The sequence below is a fragment of the Astatotilapia calliptera genome, chromosome 10, assembly GCF_900246225.1.
Source record: "Astatotilapia calliptera chromosome 10, fAstCal1.2, whole genome shotgun sequence".
Classification (NCBI taxonomy): Eukaryota; Metazoa; Chordata; class Actinopteri; order Cichliformes; family Cichlidae; genus Astatotilapia; species Astatotilapia calliptera.
In genome coordinates, this window is record NC_039311.1 from 3,235,168 (window position 1) to 3,247,763 (window position 12,596).

The window sequence follows — 12,596 nt, forward strand, 5'->3', positions numbered from 1 at the left end:
TCTTCTGAGGCAGCCTCAAGTGGCCATTTGAGGAATTACACTCTCTATTTACATAGACATGCTTTTATTTAAAAGAAGAAGAAGAAGCAAAAATAATAATAAAAAGAATGAATCTGAGAATGATCACTCACTCTGTGGGCAGTATTTACTTTTAAGAGAAAAGTGCTGTATTTTGTATGTAAGCATTATGTAGCAGTAGGTAATGGATAACAGGTATTGATTATTATATAACATTATAGTACAGTATGTATCTAACTCACCAGGCAGCTCATTCTCCTTCTCTTGACAGTTCTTTCTTTAAAGATAGAACACACTTTGGATGCAAGCTATAATGTGATATTGAGAATCTCCATATACCAGTATAATTTCTTAGTTGTTGACAGACAAACACGGGCAGTAGGTTTTAAAGAAAACAGATATTTTATGAAAGTCTGACCTTGTTTGACATTGAAGAAGAGGTCAGAGGTCCAACGTAACGTGATATGTAGAATCTCCTTATATCATTGCCTTTTTGCCTATGTGTGGTCAATACAAACGCTGACAGTAAGAAATGTAGTTTTTAATAGGTGTGAATACGATTATTAGTACTTTTCAGATCAATCTATTGACCCAGAGAGGTCAGAGGTCAAATGAGATATGATATGACATATAAGATATTTTAAATCTTTACATGTTAATACACACCACACTTGTAAGAATCATAGTTTCTAAGTTATAAGACTTTTTTTTTCCAGTTTTCAACCAACAAATCGTTAACTTGACCTCGAAGACCTTTGTGGATGTTGGTGGAAATTTTGGATTATTACCATGACCCCACTCCACACACCTACAAAGTTTTATCAGCATTTATTCATAACTTTTTGAACATTCCTTTTTAAAGTGAGACAGAATGAGACGTAACCAAAAAGATCCCCTCCTTGGTAGGTTATTTTAGCCCAGCTTATTCTTAATAATTGAAATGATTAAATAATAATCTGCTAATTAAGCATTTCCATTGTATGTCCCTTGGTGTGAGACAAACCGTAGGCGGTGTATATTACTTAGTTTAAAATGGGGAAAAAAAACAGCGTTAAGACCATTTGCTGTACATCTAATGTTAAAAAGTGCTTCCTTGTTGGCAGAGGGAGTATGTGGGCAGCGGTGAAGGCTTGTTCCTTTAAGGGTGGTGTCAGCGGCAGGCGGAGGAGGAGGAGTGTAGCTGTCTGCGCTCACTTCTCCACAGCGAGGGGACTCCGAGAATAAACAATTTCCACAGACTACGCACTCCACACCTCGGCTCGCTCACAGGCGCAGCATTCATTTGTAGAATTAAAAAATCAAATCAAAAGGAGGCTTTTTAGAAATTATTTCGGACTTGATTTTTTCCTCCCTCGAAGCCTGCCTCGCCATTTCTGCTTCCTGCCAAAAGTGTCGCGACCGTTTTCATTGGATTTGCCTCCTCCTGTCGAATGATAACGATGCGCCTCTGTGGGGTGGACGAACGCAGGTAAGGGGATCTGTAAGCGAGCGCACTGTTACGTCTGGACAATATTATTCTTATACTGCTGCGGGTGGAAACGTACACGGGTGCGCGTATGTCGGGCAGTGGTTAGATCGTGCGCTTTTTTTCTGTGTGTGTATGTGTGCGTTTGTGTCGGGGATCGGTAACGCTGTTTGTGTGTCGCACGGCGACCAGGGGCGCTTATGGATGTGTCGCTGAAATCGCTGCATAAAGAAGCGGGGAATAAACCTGCCCGTGTGGCTTTCCATTTAGCCGCACAGCCGCTCAGTGACGGCAGCCAGTGCCCGTATCCTTCGGATCAGTGACTCAAATTAGGCCCACGATAGAGGCATTTCTCTATAAATGTTCTCCCCATACACGCACACACCGCCTCTGAATCTCTTGAAACCCTCCAGCTAATTTTCACAGTGTATTCTGGGCTGTCAGGCTGCTTGGCAGTACGAACACCGAATGACTAATGTCACCGTTGGCTTAATTTAATAACAGTGCGCACCGTCTTCTGCTTGGAGCGCGGCAGCTGTAATGTAACGTTAGTACAGTTAATGTAGTTCATCACGTCGGGTCAAAACACTGCACAGCCCCCCATCTTGTAGTTTTAGCACCACCAAAGGGAAACGCTTCACAGTTGCACCGGTGTGTAGATTACAGTTGGCAAGTCTTAAGGGGTTTTTAATGGCCCTCCGAGCGTAAAGGGTCTTATACGTTGACTCATATGTGATTGTTTCAAGGTGCTAAAAGCCACCTGGGCCCACTGGGTGTAAAAATGAGTTTGGGTTGAATATTCATTGAGCAAGACTTTGCATGTGTCACTGCAGTAGCACTCAGGGGTAAGCAGGGACAGTGACACTAACCCCTGAGCATGTACAGTAAACACAGTGTAGGCGAAGGTTGTTAAAAATGTTGCAAAGCAGTGTTGCTACAACAACTTTATTACACAGTCAGGATCAAGGTAATGCTTTTTTTAATGCACTCAAAAAGGTGTGCACTTGATGTGTGGCTTAGTTGGTGATTCCCATTAATACTCTTTTTCCACCTCTGAAAATGTCTGAATGTCTCTACCCTCCCCAGGGTCCTCTGATAGAGATTAGTCTAGTCTGCAGACTAAAACACCCATCATTTCAAGTTGGTCTGTTGCAGCCTGTCACATCACCCGACCGTCATGTCAGATGTGTTTTGATAGATCTCAAAGGCTTGGATGTTTTCTCGGCGAGAGTTTCTGAGTGGCCTTTACGTAGGTGTTCCTTTTTTTCACAAATATCTTATTGCTTCATTGGACTTTGGATCCGTGTGGAGGCAAAAGGTCAGGGGCTGAAGTTTTCTGAGACTTACCGGAAAGAGGGCAGAGTACAAGCTGCAGTTCAGCTTCTGAAATAACCTGTTTGGATGTTGGAATATGAGGCTTTTTAAAAAGGGTTCAGTTAATTTCCTGCCTTCCACATAACTACTTAGGCTACCAATCTAAAGTAACGCAGAGAAGAGTCAAACTTTTTTAAAGCCTTCTAAATACTGCCTGTGTCTGGGGGTCTGCCTCTTAGCCTCTCTTTTGTTGAACATTTAAGCTGCTTAATTATTTGACCTGAACTTACACAAGATGTTCAAGGTAGTTCGGCTTGTCCTCTGTTGCCACAGATAACGTAAAACCTCCACGTTTGTAGCCCAACTTTTTAAGTTGTGCTTTATGAGTGTTTGAGTGCTGCAATTCATAGGATCCTCTGTGTTGGACGGGGCTTGATTTGACTCTGCCATCTGCTATTGTCCCGGGAGCTGCTGTTGAGTGATGTGCAGTAGCCTGCAACAGAACCAGAGGACATTCAAATGGCCAAATGCAAATGATGCCGAGGCTGCTCAACAGTCACAAGACTGGACTCTGAACTCTCTCCTCTCTTGTCCACTGGCTGCCTTTCATTACTGCAGAATCTTATCTGCCATCAAAACACTGCTGCCGCCGCCGCCGCTGCTGTATGAACGTGGCAAGTTTTGACATGAGTGTTTATGTGTGTGTGTGTGTGTGTGTGTGTGTGTGTGTGTGTGTGTGTGTGTGTGTGTGTGCTCTTGCATCTCTTTTGCACATTGTGGAAAACACAGAGTAATTTCAGAATCCACCTGCTTGTTGCTACTTTGTGACTTTGAATTATGTAAAGGAGAAATCGCTGTAAAAAATGTATTTTTTTTTCACACAATGACTCCACAGAGTACTTGCCCAGCCACTTACCTCTACTAACAGCTTCTCTAACTACTGCCACTGTGCCAGCTCAAACCCTTAGTGTTTGTAAATCTGTCATAGACCACAGCACGAGCACAGGGCGGACAGAAATTGAGAGTGGCGTCCCGCTTTTTGATTGCTGAGATACTCGGCAGCAAGAAAAAAAAAGAAAAACTAATGTGCAATCTACCAGAACAAGTGTCATGCATTTACTGCAGAGTTTTTGATTTATTATAGACCTGGGAGATGCCCAGCACTTGTGTTGTTGGCCACCGAACATTGTTCAAGGGCACTTTGACAGTAGATGTGAGGAGCAGAAGTGCATTTCTCATCTACTTACAGGCCCGCGCTCTTGTCAGCCCACTGAGGATTCGAAACCAGACACCTTTGGGCCACAAACTCATTTCTCTAATTGTTTGGGCTCCATAATGCCAGTGCGGGGCGTGCATTAAACCAAATCATTTTATTGTTCCATTTATCGTTTGTTTGTTCAGCAGACACTCTTCTAATAACAATGGTCAGAAGTGCTGCTGTAACAGGAAAAAGATTTACACCGTGACAGTTGTGCTGTAAATTTCACAGTCAGAATGAAACATTTATCTCTAATTAACAAGACAGAAGTCAGTGTTGTGTTCAATCAACAAACTGAAATGATCACTTCTCTCTGATTTACTATTAAGTACTGGTAATCTTCTGTCCTCTCTTCCATACAAATTCTTGCCCAGTGCCTGTGTCACAAATAAAGGTTTGCCTGATACTCCATATTTATACTGTTTCAGTCCTATTTTGTTATGTTTACCATTTTTTAGAGAAATGCACCAACCTTACCCACACGCCAAACCCCCTCCAACCTGTAATCTGTAATGACATTTCTCCTTCTCCCCTTTTTCTTCCTGTCTTATAATGTGATTATTTTTCATACTAAATTCAAAATCTGAGTAACTACAGCCTGAAAACCCCCCAAAATTAAATGCTCAAACTGATATCAGTAAATGCAGACTTATCTGCTGTAGGGCTGCCACGATTTGTCGACTAGTCACGATTACGTCGACTATCAAAATCGTCGACGACTGATTTAATAGTCGACGCGTCGTTTGAAGCTTTGTAAGATCCCAAAAGACGCAGGAATAATAGCAGGATTTAAGAGTGTAATAACGGACTGAAACAGAAGATGGCAGCACTGCATGTACAAGGATGCCAGCTGCCGTTAAACCCCGAAGAAGAAGAAGAAGCAGCTGTGTCCCAGAATTCATAGCGCGGCCCAGCTCAGTTTCCAACAATGGCGGCAGCTAGTTAGTTTTAATGTTACTCTTATTATTCTTTCTGGGTCACAAAATAAACGTTTAACATATTTTCAGCCGAGAATGTAGCTGTGTAAACCTCAAATATCTGCTCAGTTTATCAGGACACCGCATATTTTCAAAAGCGCTCCGACGTTTTCGGAGACGTCTGTTACCCACCAGCTCGATAGCGAGCCGGGGCTAGGTCACTAGCGCGGTGAGAACACCGGACTCCCGGCAAATTGTTTTCAAACCCACCGCCGTCTTTCGCGACTCAGGTTAAACATGATATATGAGTCACTTAGATAACTTAAAATGTTATTGTTTGGCTTTTTTTTTTTTTGTATTTTATTTGTTCCTGAGTAAATCGGTTTGTCTGAGATTAAAGTTATAGTTTTTACACAGCTGAATAAACGTCAAGCAGACAGCTGATTATCAGAAGTGTGAGATGCTCGAGAATATACTCCGGTGTCCTGTTATATTTTAGATAGCAAGGAGTTTATTAAACTTCATCGAAACAATCTGCAATTTTCATTAAAATTGAATAAACTATCATCTTGTCTTTATTTTTAGTTAGCACCTTAAAAGCTTAAAGCTGTAAGCTAATGATAGTTATATAAGAGCAGATGCTGCTGGTGCAATAAGCTGTAGTTTTACGTCCAGTGGATGATGATCTGATTAGTCGACTAATCGCATAAATAATCGGTGACTAGTCGACTATCAAAATAATCGTTTGTGGCAGCCCTAATCTGCTGATATCTTATCGGCCGATATTCAGCTGATCTGTTAGTGCCTCCCTAGTACCGATCGTCTGTCAGTGGCTTTTACATAAGCAAATTTCTTGAAAATGATGGTGAGCACTAGGCTAAAATATCAGGGCTTGAGTGACTAAAGCAAAAATGCAGACTGATGGAAGCCAACAGTGCTGAATTAAAATAGACATTCAAATTACTACTGGAACACCGCTATTCTAAACCAAGCAGAAATGGGGCACGCAGATAAGCACACATAAAGATGCATGTGTACCGTTTACTGATCGGGGTGTATTTTCAGTGCGTTTTCTCTGAATTTTCTCCCCCTAGAATGCCTACACAGTCAGAAAGTGATGTGGAAGTACAGAAGTTTGCTGTTGCTTTTGGAAATGACATCACCGTGGGGGCAGTTGTGGTGTCTTCCCACTTAAAAGATTTCTGCTCTCAGTCATAGCGAGCCGCTGTGTCTCATTCAGAGACAGCGCTTCTGCCGGTGCTTCTGTCGCGAGCAGAAGGCAGCCAAAGTCAATGAGACTTATTTTGATGACAAAGCAGTAACTGCTAAACGCTCCTGGATGCAGGCTGGAATGACGAAATGTGAGGAAGAAAGATGGACTCCTTCTCTGCAATCCCTGAAAGCTATACTAGCCAGAACTCAGCTGTTGAATGATTCGCGCCCCCCCTGCACCCACCACCGTCTCCTCCTCCCTTTTGACTTTCGCCTTCACCTCCAACTCTCCGCCCCTCTGCCTTCACACCTCACCTTGGCCTTGGCTGCAATGACAGGCCCTTCAATTATCTCCCCCAATTGATCGCTGCTGATTGCAGTTGCCGTGAATTATTTAGACTTTGCTGAAATTACTCGCTAAACGGGGACGGAAGGCTGAAAGAGCGAGATACCACGGGTCAAATAAATTACCCACATGAAGCATCGGCCCCTTTCGAAAACAACTGCCGCCAAGGCCCAGTGTGCAGATCAATGAAGCGGAGGAGGGAAACGGCATCAAGCTAGCCTGTAGTGTGGTAACATCAAGTCTCCACTGTACCGCTCCTCTGGTACGTTAAGTAAAGACCGAGGAGATGTAGCGTGGAGCAGCAGACCTCCTGGGTGATGTGAGAGAAGCTGACTCTTTTCCTGGCCGGGCTGGTGCGGTCACAGCGGCGGAGCGGAGTGGAACTGACTTCCCCCTCCCTCTGCTCTCTCCCTCCATCTCTGGCTCTCTTTGCCTCTCTTGCACCTATAGCAGAGCTGCCACCCCGGGGGCTGTGGAGGTGCAGTAGGGAGGTTTTCTCTACTCTTGTGGTGAGTGTGCAGCCAGGATGCTGCTGCAGTCAGACGAGGGGGGGAAAGTGCTTCGCCACAGGCAGGCCAGTGTCACAGGCGTGTCAGAGTGGGCAGGCTGCAAAAGGGAATGAGGACAGATGCTCATAGACGGCAGGCATGCCCAGCCTGTTTGCGTGCACGTGATGGAGGATGTCTGTCGTGTTGTCCTGCAGTGGCATAAACAGCATAATGCTAGTAGATGCTTGTCTGCATGTTTGTAGTTTTGTTAGAATTGTTTAGCTGCAACAGTTGGAGGAACGGTTGTAATTAAGTCTGTGATAATCCCGAGCATCACAGCAAACGTGGATTCACTCGAGTGTGCCGTGACTCAAACAAAACACTTTCTGACAGGCATCAGGATAGGCTGCTGCACCTTCTGCACTAAATGCTATTTATGCGACCTCTCCATGTGTTGTAGCGAAGCCCCCCCACCCCCCCCGCCCGGGGCGGTGGAAGAAACCTGAGGGTTGAGGAGTAGAACGATGGGTCACAGAGTCCAGTGACTGAGGTCAACTGTTCTTCAACTGTGTCTTATTTTAAGCAGGTTATGTGGCAGGACTACAGGGGAGAAGCTGGGGCTAAGTGAAAATGCCACTCATTCCTGAAGAGTCCCTGGCCTCGTCAAGGTTAGTGCCTTGTCTTTGTAAGTTGAGGGATTGATGCATGAGCCTGTCTGGCGCTGAATTCAAAGTCCAAGGCTGTCACAAGCAGCAACCCACCCTCCCGCCTACCCTCTCTTTTTTTTGCAGGCTATCACAGGGCCCTGTCCTTCCTAACTTCTTAGCAGCCTGTCCTTTTGGGAACCTTGAGCAGCCCAGGCAAGGACACAGCGTCTGGTGCAGTAAGCCTGTGCAGAGGGGGAGGCTTTACGTAACGTTCTGCTTTAAACATGGGTGCATGACTTCCCTGACACGGAGCAGTGCGGTGCAGAGCTCCACAGCTCACAGCACACGTCCCCTTGGCACCCCTGGACGGGGGGTGGGGGGGCAGGCAGAGAGATCCCTGCAACTTAATTATATCTTTCTCTTTTAAAAGCTTTCGTTTGAAATTAAATTTTCCCAGGCAATTAACTAAAGAGGAGTTTTTAGAATTTATGAATGAATGATGGATATATAGCGCAGCACAGTGGAGGGGTGGGGCGGGGGGTGAGTGGTGGAGGAGAGGGAGCAGGGCATACATATATATACTATAAGCTATGAGCTTCTGTTTCAAGACCAGTTTGAGACTTTGTTAAACTTTTGTTGTACCCGGGTGCAACGGCTGGATGCCGTCAGCCCAACGACACCTCGTCCTGCAGGGCGGCGTTGTCACCCAGCGAGCATTCACACACTTCCACGTTGCTTGGTTCCTGCAGGAGGAAAATGCATCACCTGGGGTTTCCCCGCTTCCTCATTCACTCAGACCCACACCTTGTGAAAGATGGCTATATCTCGCTTAATAATGTTACGCACTGCACACCTCTAACCCTCGTTTGGCTTGAACTGTAATTGTGTAACTTTTTGGCTGCTAGTGATGAGCTGAATTGTTGCTGAGCAACAAGAGACCTGTGCGGGTGGCCGTGGAGAATCGAGCTGTGCGAGTTCAGATAGATCTGCAGCACATTATCCTTTTTTTTCTTTTTTAAATAGAGGAATGTCAAAAAATTTCCCTTGAAACACTCAGTGTCTTGCATGCAATTCCAAGGTAGATATTTGTCATTCATCCAAGATAATATTCCATTAGAGCTTCGTGGAGAGCAGCCTTCTAATGGCTTGGACATTACAGATTCCCTTCGGTCCATTTAAAAATTGTCAGCAAAGAGAAATGATTCATTGCACTTTCAATAAATATCTTTTTAACAGAACGTGGCTAAATAGGAGGTACACAGCTAAATGAGAAACGAATGCATGCCCGTGCTGCAAAGGAAGGACTGGGGACATTTGGCATAACCCCAGCATCCCTCCTTCACTCACAGTTGTCTCTCGAATTTCTGAAACATGCCGTCCTTTTGTGAACCTTCAGCCCACTTGTAAATCCATTAGCGAGGTGACGTTATTCACTGTAGTCCTCACTACAGCCGGGTAAACAGACCGAAAGACTGGGATTCAGCAGTACAGCTTTCTCATAACTGTGTTAGAAGGCTTCCAGTGGTAGAGAGGCCATTTGAGAGGAGATGGAAAGCACTGGGCTGATGACTTGAGGCTGCCATATGACCTATTACTTAGGGAAAATGGACTGGTGACCAGAAGATTGCTGGCTCATACACTGCTCACCCTCTGCCCTTGAGCAAAGGTAATTAACCTGGATTCCTCCAGTAAATATCCAGCAGTAGAAATGGGAAGAGATGTGCAAGAGTGATAATCGTGTAAGTGACTTTGAATAAAAGTGTCCACTAAGCAGGAAGATTAATACAGCTAATAGAATTATAACTTGTGTTTTCGAGTTGTCAAGGACCCAGGACTGCTGAACATGTAGTCATTCCTCCTCCCCTCTCTATTTATGCACTCTTCCATAACACACACACACTCGCGCGCACACACACGTACGCACATTCACAGACTTCTCTCTTTTCCTTTGGCATTAGGGCTAGAACGTGACCTTGACCTGATTGCTGAGGAGGCTCTTTAAGTAACTCTCCAGAAGGAGATCCAATCATGTGACACCCTTCACCCAGCCTCACCCCCTGTCCTCTCTCCCAACCTTGTATGTCTACCAGGATGAGGGGGCGGAGACGCTCGCTACAGGCATGTGTGTCGCCGCGGGGGCCGTCGTTCAGTTTGGTAATCGCTCCCAAGGTCAAACGGGGTCGAGGTTGTGTCAGACCCAGTAGTGCGGCTGCAGCGAGCCTTTATCTGAATTTGAGAATGGCTGCTACAAGTTTCCACTCTGACTGTGCTGACGAAAGGAGCAGGTTTAGTCATCTACTCGATTCTCAATCACTGATACCAGCATATGTCAGGGAAAGGTCGTTTCATGTCCAGAGCGAGCTGGCTGCTAGGATGTGTGTTATTGCAGTTGCCTTCCGTCACTCCCCACAGCTGCCCCGCTGTTTTAAACCACGCTGGCTCACTGTCTCACTTTAGAGCAAGCTCCTGTCTCTGCTTCAGAGTATTTTTATGCTCAAATGTTAACATATCTGGCCCCTGGATACATTTACCATATGGCTGTGTAAATAGGGATCCCAGCCCACTTTGTTAAAGCTGCTTTAATAAACCTTAGGCAAATGACATGGAGTCCCCCCCCCCCAGAAACTTGTCTTGATATTACGCTGGGAGAACTGGACAGTCAACGAGGGCCACTGTTTCTCAGCTCGTTTGAGGCTAATTGGGACCTGTTACGATGCTTCAGTGTTGTGTGTGTGGTGAAAGACAATGGGACTCTTTTATTTATTCCTTAAATTCCAGGATGCTTTGATATCAGGAGCAACTTGGTTCTTTCAGAGAAAATGAAATATCGTGTCGCATCAGTTAAATGAGTCCTACATTTAGCATCAAAATGCAAAAATAATGAATCTACCTTTATATGATTATTTGTTTACCTGTCTATCCACGATAGGAGCGTGAATGCGGCTTCAGTGGCACCTGGGATCTGTGGCAGCTTTACGAAGAGCCAACGACTAATTTTCCTGTCTTGTTTTCATGACAGGAACGTACTCTTCCTCCTTCTTCTCTGTGGAGCTCATTCTCATGTGTTTGTGCCTCTCATCTCACTCATTATTAGAAAGCAGACTGTGGCATACCGTATTCTAACTGATCCAGGAGGGAGTTGGGAGTTATACAAGACTGTGTTCATTAGCTCCTTTATGGCTGCATATAGTTCTGTTTTTTTACTGTCACAGTGGTGAGTGTTCATATTAAACATGGTTTCATGGCATATGTGATCCCTGTGAGCCAAAGGTTTGGGATTCACACTGCTCCAATTGTTCTGTTTCAAACCTTTTTTTCTACTCTTGGCTCTGTTTGATGTCACAATATGGTTTACGAGGGGCAGCCAATCAGAAGAAAGTTCACCTAAAGTGTGCCTGATCGTAAAAAGAGCTGAAGCGGCTTGCTGAGACAGCAGATGAAAGAGATGAACTGAGTGGCTGCACCGAGGCCAAGAAATAAGGATTCTTTTAAACTGTAAATCATGCAAATCTACTCAAGTGAAGTCCACAAATAAAACTTTGAATTTGGAAATTAGCCAAGTTAGTCCCCTTTAAGTGGACCAGATAATATCCATCGGAAAATAGTTTATGCCACTGGAAGAAAAGTGAGAATGTTTATCCAAAACAACCAAAAACTATGAATAGGTTTAATTTTCATACATGGTGTTGTAATCTCTACTACAAGTAAATATTTGTTGTCAGAACCATTTTTCTTTGTACCTGCATCAGGGTCTTCCACCTTTATAAGGGCCAAACAGTCTGCTGCAGCAACAGCCAATATGTCGACTAATATCTGCACATCAGCAAATGAGATAATGCTGATATTTATCTGTTGGCAGTTTTGGCCAGTAATTTTGAAATCAAGATTTTGAAATGAAGGAAGAGTAGATAAAATGAAAACATCAAAATTAATAGAAAAAAATGGCGTATATTTTGGTATTGATGTTGGCTATTGGCCAAATTGTGATTGTAAACGTCAGTCACCATCTGCGTGTCCTCTGTATTTTGAGATGCATCATTTCTTCTTTTAAAGTTAACTTTAGCGTATGAATAATACTTTTTAAAAATTTGGATAAAAAGTGAAAATCAGCACTTGTTTGTATTTTTTAATCACAGATAACCCCCAGCCCCCACCACCCAGTGGGCCTCCCCTGCAGTCCCAACTGCTCAGAAGCTTTCTTGATTAAGTGCAGGGAGTTCGCTTGTTAGGAGCAACTTAAATTAAGGTGATCACCTGCCAGGATGTGACATTTTAAAATCAGACATCAGCCGCCACCCGCCTGACACGCTTTTAGCTCGTGTACACACAAGATGAACCTGTAGCTTGTATAATTTGGTTGATTGTTTACAGCGTCAGCCAGTTGGAGGTGTTCTTCACCTATAACTGTGTTATGTAGAATAAAACAAGTGTCACCAACTTATGTGCCATTAAACAGGGAGCGTTTGGACTGTTAAAGCAACAGTCGAGCTTTTGTAACGTGTGTGATGTTTTTTTTCCACACTCACACACACACACACACCTAGCGTTATCACTGAGGAGCTGTGTGCTTGTGTAACTTTGTTTACACGTCTAGGGCCAGCGCTGGCACAAGAGCCAGACGAATGTGGTTTATCCAGGGCCTCTTTCTGTCTAAGCCACCTTCCCCTTCCATTCAGCGTTGACCTCACGAAGAGGCAGTGCTTGACCTACATCCACCCACTTAGCTAGAACCTCCACCAACCCCCGTTGAATAAAGAGACCTGACACCCTATTCTGCTTTTTTTCTCCTTTTTTTTTTTCCAACAGCCATTTGCTCTCTGGTCGTATTTGGTGCACTTAGAGGGATACAGCACAGCTCTGCTGCTTTTGCAGCATGTCTGGCAGCATGGGAAAGTGGAGCAGCGTTCTTCATGGCTTGTCTCTGAGGCACC

At 44.4% G+C, this 12,596-nt stretch overlaps 1 protein-coding gene across 1 annotated transcript in view; it reads left to right on the top strand.

Moving 5' to 3' along the window:
* The first annotated feature begins 1,173 nt into the window (after positions 1 to 1,173).
* The window catches only part of nrip1b (nuclear receptor interacting protein 1b), a 39,566-nt gene continuing 28,143 nt past the window's right edge, over positions 1,174 to 12,596 (top strand). The window contains exon 1 of the mRNA XM_026182368.1: positions 1,174 to 1,486. The gene's annotated coding sequence lies outside the window, so the exon portion shown is untranslated. The remainder of the gene's footprint in view (positions 1,487 to 12,596) is intronic.